The sequence below is a fragment of the Anneissia japonica genome, unplaced genomic scaffold (genome assembly GCF_011630105.1).
Source record: "Anneissia japonica isolate Jap-2015-1 unplaced genomic scaffold, ASM1163010v1 scaffold22792_len11928_cov109, whole genome shotgun sequence".
NCBI lineage: Eukaryota > Metazoa > Echinodermata > Crinoidea > Comatulida > Comatulidae > Anneissia > Anneissia japonica.
In genome coordinates this window covers 1-7,603 of record NW_022719587.1, presented here as the reverse complement: position 1 = coordinate 7,603, position 7,603 = coordinate 1, and the positions used below count along the sequence as shown (strand labels likewise).

The window sequence follows — 7,603 nt, the reverse complement described above, 5'->3', positions numbered from 1 at the left end:
CCTATTGCCCGTTAACTTACTACCGTGTAGTTGATTTGTTTATTATTTAGGCCTATTTCGCATTTCAAGGACAGATTAACATTGATAAAAAATTATGAAAAGTACAGTACGTAGAAGTACAAAGTGATGAAGGATACTTGAATGCCTGGATGACGCGAGCCCAGTGATACTGGGTTAATGTTTAAAAAAAAAATCAGGAATATTTTATTACTAAAATTAACGTAATTAAAATTTTGTTTAAGACTTTTTAACAAAACGTTAACTCTTTTTAAAAATCAAAATAGATATAAATACAATAAAAACATAAAGGAATTCCTTAATTTTCTTTTGAACACTAGCTCGGTCGGCAATTTGGTAGTAGGCCTATTAACAGAATTAGGCCTATTATACATACTCGAAGTATCGAAATGCACGCCATCGTGTCGGGATTCAATATTTCGACATTAATTATGTCATCATCATCCATTCCTGATGATGGCATAGTTAATGTCGAGATATTGAATCCCGACACGATGGCGTGCATTTCGATACTTCGAGTATGTAGGCCTATTATACTATCTTATCTGAGATTAATCAGTGGACCTTTCGGTTTTAACAGAATTTCGTTGCTGCATTCCTGTTTCACCTAGGATTGGGGGTGAGGGTTCAATGCGAGTAAAATGCATCGTCTATAATTTTACAGTTCTTTAAATGACGGTAGAGTGAGTTCCAGAATGTCTTCATTCAGTGGTATGCCCTGGCATACCTATTTCGATTTTTACATTAGAAGATTATAATAAATCAAATTTAACATTTATAAAATAGTACGGTAATATTTTTTTAACAATACCTTTTGGCTACAACCCCAGCTGGATCAGACAAATCAAGACTCTTCCGGGACACAAGTAATCAAAAACAAATACTAAATATAAGTTTGAACAATAGATTTTTATTCAGGATAACACATTTTATTATTATTATAATTATTATATAATCACGAAAGAAATCATTTTATTCCTAATTATATTGCAAACATGTTCTACTTTGTTTCGTTATTCAAGTCGAGGAAACCAAGTACGATTAAGTCATTAGCCAATTTCATTGTACATGCTTACAAGAAGCGAACATTTTATTTGACACACTAATGTTTATGTTTTAAGGCTGTTGGCCTATATACAGAATAAAGTCTCCCTCTGGGGAGAATTGAAATTTGAAATTTGAAATTTGATTATTATTATTATTATTATTATTATTATTATTATTATTATTATTATTATTATTATTATTATTAATTATTATTATTATTAACTTATTTCAGCATTTTCGTAAGTTTTACTTTAATAAGTAGGGTCTATTTGTTACATTATTAGTGCTATTAAGGTATTTCTTCAACTTCGAAGGCGACATAGAAGCTTACATAATATTTCACGCTTGCAATCCTTTTCTTTGCATACCACAATACCTAAATTATTTTCTGGTATAGTGTTATATAACCTGTTTATAACATTGGAGCATGTATTTCTTGTAGATTTTTAACGTTTAGATCCTATGTTTTTTAGGGGGTATGGTAACGCTCACTGTGATCTACTGTATTTGACTACCGTTATATAAACGTCGAAGTTCCATATATGAGGTGCATCACATTCAAAACGACGGTTATCTAGCCACACAAAGTTTAAATAATAAACGGAAGGTGGTTGTTAAAAAAGCACATTAAAGTGTTGTCTAACAGTGTACCTGTGCTTTGTCGACTTCATCATATGCTTTTCTAAGCATAGTGGCTTAATACTGTATTGTTGTAATACTATAGACTAACATGCTATCGACACTCATGGTGCCATCTACCAACTTTTTAAATATATGAATCCAATGAGTTACGTATGATATTGGATGTGATACGTAGACTTAAGCAATGTCCAGACTAACAAAGTCTATTTTTAAAAACATATGTGACATGCCTAAATATGGTCTGATGACATCACATCATGACCATATAGGCACATCATGACTATAATATGGACATGCTACATTTTTAATTGATAACCTGGACAGAGCTAAACAATTCTTAGAGAGGTTCGTGGTTGTACGATCATCATTGATTAAATTCGATGGATTATCATGATCATTGTACAAGTAACAAGCATTCACTCAAACCAGCTACTGCTCTCTTTAATTTCTTATCTCTTTCCCGGCTTCACATTAACATAAGCTGTTTCTTCGTCTCTATGTTGTAGATCTTGGTAAGTCTGGTTCTCATTGCCAGCAATTGACCTATCTGACAGGTAGTCCATGTACGTCTGTGTCGAGATATGAATCGTTATCAATGCAATTTAGGTCATTCGTTATTTGTTTGTAAAGATACTTGATAATAATTTTTTTTTAAATGAATACAATGGAGAGGTTTAGAAACTCCTTTAAAATCGAAACATAATTATGTGCAATTTATTATCATCTGTTTTAAAAATCGCAAAGCTTGAGATAAATATTTTCATTAGTCTATTATCACTCTGTATAAAACAATACAAGTTAATAATACATTTTAACAATCGGTAGAATATAACTGCGATTATGTCTATACCGTTTCAGTGGTAGAGCAGATTTTGTCCTACAAATTAGGCGCGATAGCATGTTACTGATTGTGGGAAGGAGGACCTACAGTCTGGGGGAGGTCATAGAAACATGACTACATATCCACCTGAATCATTTGACAACATAATAGGTCTATTTACAGAAACCATGGCATTGTGTATGTGGCACGAAGATGATAGGTGACAAAGATGAGGTGAATTGGAATATTAAAAGCTTACATCTTGCTTTTTCCTATCCGTACTCCTCTTGTCCTCTTGTGCCTTCTGAATTGAAATAAAAATAATCATTAATACGAATTTACAAACATTCGTTGTAAATTCGTTTTATGTCACTTTGCAGTCATTAGGCCGAATTTACATTACAATTTTGTACAAGCTTGCTTATTTTAATCTTGACCATTTGATTGAACATAAATGGGAAGGAGTGATGTATTAGGCCTATTGTGTTAAAATCATACTACTGAAATTTGTTTTGGTATCTGACAAACCTGTTTAATCCTAGTGTAGCCGATCAATCCACCAATTACTCCGAAGGCTCCAACAATGATGCCCACAAAGAACATACCAATTGTCAAACCTGTACTACTAGAACAGGCTGCACCTAGAAGGAAAGATATAACGCATGTCAAAGGGACGATATAACGCACGTCACTTCAACCATAATGTGCGATTTGGCGCGGCATTTGAGGTACGGTACTGTGCATTTCGCCTGTGTTCGTAGACCAGGTATTGTCTCTCTTCACCCAGGAGTGAAAGCGGATTCCACTTATTTCATTCATTTGTATCAAAATATCAACATTTACAAAAACAGAAAAACAGCAAAGAACAAGTACAAAAAAAAAGAAGTTAAAAAAAAAAGCACAAGATCGGTACACCTCTTCACTGTGTCAAATGGGGGCCCTTTGACAAAAACCAATGGCTTGCAATAGGCCTATAAAATTTTGCTTAAAGATAAAACATCTGAAGTTATATATTTTTAAATCAGTAAGCCTTTACAACTGTAGAACGGGCAAAATTTAAAAGATATATGAAAAACCGTTATGGAATTCTCTCTAAGGATCTGTGTACGTATTACATAATTTTGTGCTTAATTCAACGTCGGATTTATAAACTAAACCTCTATACAGGCCTAAGTCTAACATATTATTTTATTGTAGAGTGTTATATGCAATTAATGAGACAACGATAATGACGATGATGGGTGATGACGACGATGAGGATTATGATGATGTTCTGCAGTTGCAGTTTCATTGTTTGTTCATTCAGCTTATTTGTTTCTTCTGAAATTAACCTTGGAATAGCGATTCCGATATTTGTTATTCCACCTGCTCCTGAGGGATGGCGCCAGCGGAAGTAGGGGGAAAGGTCCTCCATATTGAAGAGCTTCCCTTACACCCCTCCCCTAATGGTGGCAGAACATTTTTGAAAGTGGGGGGGGGGCATTTAATAAGGTCCACTATGCGAGCGAAGTGAGCATCTAGGCTGGGGGACTGGGGGAGATCATGGGCCCCTGGTTGGGATCGGGGGAAAATCCCCCTGGAAGCTACGAATATTTGACAAAGATTGGTGAATTTTTTTGGTTATGTTATAGTCATCAAACTACTGTAATATGAATAATTGTTGTAATTTCCAGTGATGGATCTAGGAATTCAAAATAGAGGGGTCAAGGAGGGGGAACTTTCACAGATAAGGTATGTCCACCTCAGCCCCACCATGGTTGGGGCTGAGGTCAGAACATTTTTGATAATTTTCTTTATATATCCATTTAAAAAATAAAAAAATTAACAATTTAGGGGGCCCGGGGCCTTAATTAAATCCGCCACTGGGTGCTTTCGCAGACGGAGATTCTATACCACCTCAGCCCCAACGATGGTAAGAAAATGTTTGATTAAGGCACCTCTAAATGGCCGGAAATTGCACTCTCACAGACTTAAAATTTGAATATAATTTTCTTATAATCTCCATTAAGAAAAAAAAAATTGAACAATTTAGGCCCCCACCCTTGAATCCGCCACTGATTTCTGAGCAAAGCCGAAGTCCAGATTGCTTCCACGATATCAATGATATTATTTATTATCATGAGGGGTATGCTTGATATGGGTATTCCCCACGAAACCATTACTTTTCTCTCGATGGATGAAAATTACCCTTCTACAGTATCCCAGAAATGATACGCCAACTGTCGCGGGTTCAGGAAGTCAAAATAGAGGGGACCCAGGGAGGGTCTTGCGCAAAGGGAGTGACCACCCACCTCAGCCCCACAACGGTAGTGGCTGCGGTAAGAAAAAAATGTGATTATGGCACATTTAGATGGCCGGAAATGGCACTTGCAGATTAAAAGTTGATTAAAATTTTGTCTGTTTTCTCAATATTTTTTTTTTTTTATACTTTTGAAAAAATAGTAGGTTGGGGATCCGTGTTGACTGGGCTTCTCCTTGAATCCACCACTGTTCAATACTTCAACAATTGACAGAGCCTATAATTTTGTTTCACAAATGACTAATTCCTAATGTTAAGTGAAAGCTTTTTTATTTGAAAGTTTTTGTTTTATTCAATACAAATTTTACAACCTATAACACATTAAATACAGTGTACCATAAATTCTGTAGTTATTTTTTAAGATATGAGACTACCTATTTTACTGAAAATAATTAGGGACTTGAAATACCATTTCCCAAAATCCGGTGTCAGTTGAACTACTATTATGGCAATGTAACCTACCAAATTAAACTTGTACTTGTGATTTTTCATAGATATTATTATTAGTTTTTTTGTGAAGGAGAGGGCCAATCAGTTACACTTACATCTGCATGGTTCACTTACATCTTCAAGGTTAGCATTAAGAGAACTAGAGCGACGCTCCATAAAGAATTCCTACCTCTTGCCTAGTCGCGCAAGGCGGGCGATTCCATTCATTTTTCTTCATGCTCGAAAACTTTACAGACGCAAGCACATACAGACGTGAATCAACATCTGGTTGCTCAACTTAAGGAGGGAACTTGTAATGTCCGTTTTGAAATTTAAAAAAAAAATTATATTGTATAATAACAATAGATCGATTTGTAAGGCGCAAATAATAATTATAATAATAATAATAATAATAATAATAATAATAATAATAATAATAATAATAATAATGACATTGCAGCGTTTGTAAGTTACTGGTGCTGGGAACAGTCACAAAAGTGGAAGGGGGCAGGCCCTTAGTTGAACAAGTGGGTGTTGGAAACCAAAACTTGTTCCTTTTATGTCTTACCCATTCTCTGTGTTGTTTTTATAATATTTTCTTGTCAATGTTAACATGTGGTTGGGGGGTTTGAGACCGATGCTCATTATAATGTTTGTGTCCTTGGGCAAGACACTTTATCTGATCTGCCTCTCAGCTTGTAAGACGTGGATGATTCGGAATAAACAGTAGTAGTCATTAACACGCATAACTAGTAATACTCCCAGGGGTGGCGCTAGCGGGGGGGGGGTCCCCTTGAACTCCCCTGAGGCTGTCGGGGAATTTTCAGCAAGGTCGTAATTCAAGCACGCCGTACTACGCTGTCAAGGCAGGTAAATGTGGGAAACTTAACTCGCATGGTTAAATTATACTTTTTAAATAAATAATCCTATAATTAACATTTTTAAATAAAACAAACAATTTAATTTTTTCTCAGAATGGGGAGGGGTGTGGATCCCTTCTAGTCGGGAGCTTGGACCCCTCGTCGGGGAATTCCTGGCGCTCATGCCCCTGAATACTCAACAGGGAGCGGAAAAGGTTGCACGTTGTGTATGATCGAGTCTGCATCCAAAGACAAGGAAAACAGCGCCTTTGGCAGTTGGATGTGCGGCATGAACTCAAGATTCATGTTATGGAATTAGTAACATGTGACTTTAGTTTTACACGTTATGAGATGTTCCTAGGTAAATCAAAATGTGTTTTACAAAACTCAATCACGATTAGGCCTACAGTAGCTTTTATTCGATATGATAAAAAGCAGTAGCTAAATTTTGTGTCATTTACGGTACTCACCGGAATACTCATTTTCACAATATCTCCCACTGTAGCCTGGTTTACATTCACATGTAAACTCAGAATAAGGAGGTATACAATTCCCTTCATTTTCACATGGACTGGAAATGCAATAGTCAACACCTAAAAAATAAACGTATAGTGTATTAAATATCTCATTTGATTATTACAGTATAAGATTAAGTTTTCTATGGATTATTGATTATTCACGTGTTTTTAGAAGTAGCAAGTATTCCCGTATTGTATTTGTTGTTCAGTATTCTTATGTATTTTTATGCCTTCTCTTTTTATACCATTTTAGATATTTTTTTAATGTCCCTCATTTGTTATCAAAATAATTATAGAATTAACATTCCACTTTTAAAATACCCTTAACTTTACAGGCCTACTTTTATAACCAATGGTATGACTGTGCTGTTTATTTTTCTTAAAACAATTTTACTAATCTTCTTTTTTCTACTGACTTGTATTATTTTACTACAGTATTTGATGTAACTTACCAAAAGTCAATGTAATCTGTGTTTTATGATTAAAAAAAAACCAGGACTATGTGTAAAACAGGTTGTTACACCTTTTTTCTCCATAAAATTTGTTCAATTAAAAAATAAATAATGGTAAAAAAAAAAAAAAAAACTGAAAAGAAATAGTCGTGACAACGATCGTACAGACATGCCCTCCATGCTAGGCCCATATTTCTACTCAGCCAAATTCAAAAAGGAAGCTGTATGTTTACATTATTATACTACACGCAGATTAAATTAAAAAAATTAATAGATAAATAGATAAATAAAAATTTTAAATAAATAAAAGCTAGGTCAAAACATGTAGGCGAAACAGTTGAGCGCAACACCAAGACAAGGTTACCTAATACAAGGCTTTGAACTGCGAGTAAATGTAACAAAATTTCTTATATTGCTTATAGGCCAGGGGCCAGGCCTATAAGGTAGGCCTAGGTGCACAGAATAGGTAGGCCAGGGCTGGTGCAGTTGGACAATTTTAAAACACAGAATCGTTTCTA

At 35.0% G+C, this 7,603-nt stretch overlaps 1 long non-coding RNA gene across 1 annotated transcript; it reads right to left on the bottom strand.

The window, feature by feature from the left end:
- Positions 1-2,788: 2,788 nt before the first annotated feature.
- On the bottom strand, positions 2,789-6,797 carry LOC117110963. The gene is made up of 3 exons (XR_004445795.1): positions 6,586-6,797; positions 3,056-3,168; positions 2,789-2,831 (listed from the first exon to the last, which is right to left on the bottom strand). It is a non-coding gene; the product is annotated as an uncharacterized LOC117110963 (long non-coding RNA).
- Between the last annotated feature and the right edge of the window lie 806 nt (positions 6,798-7,603).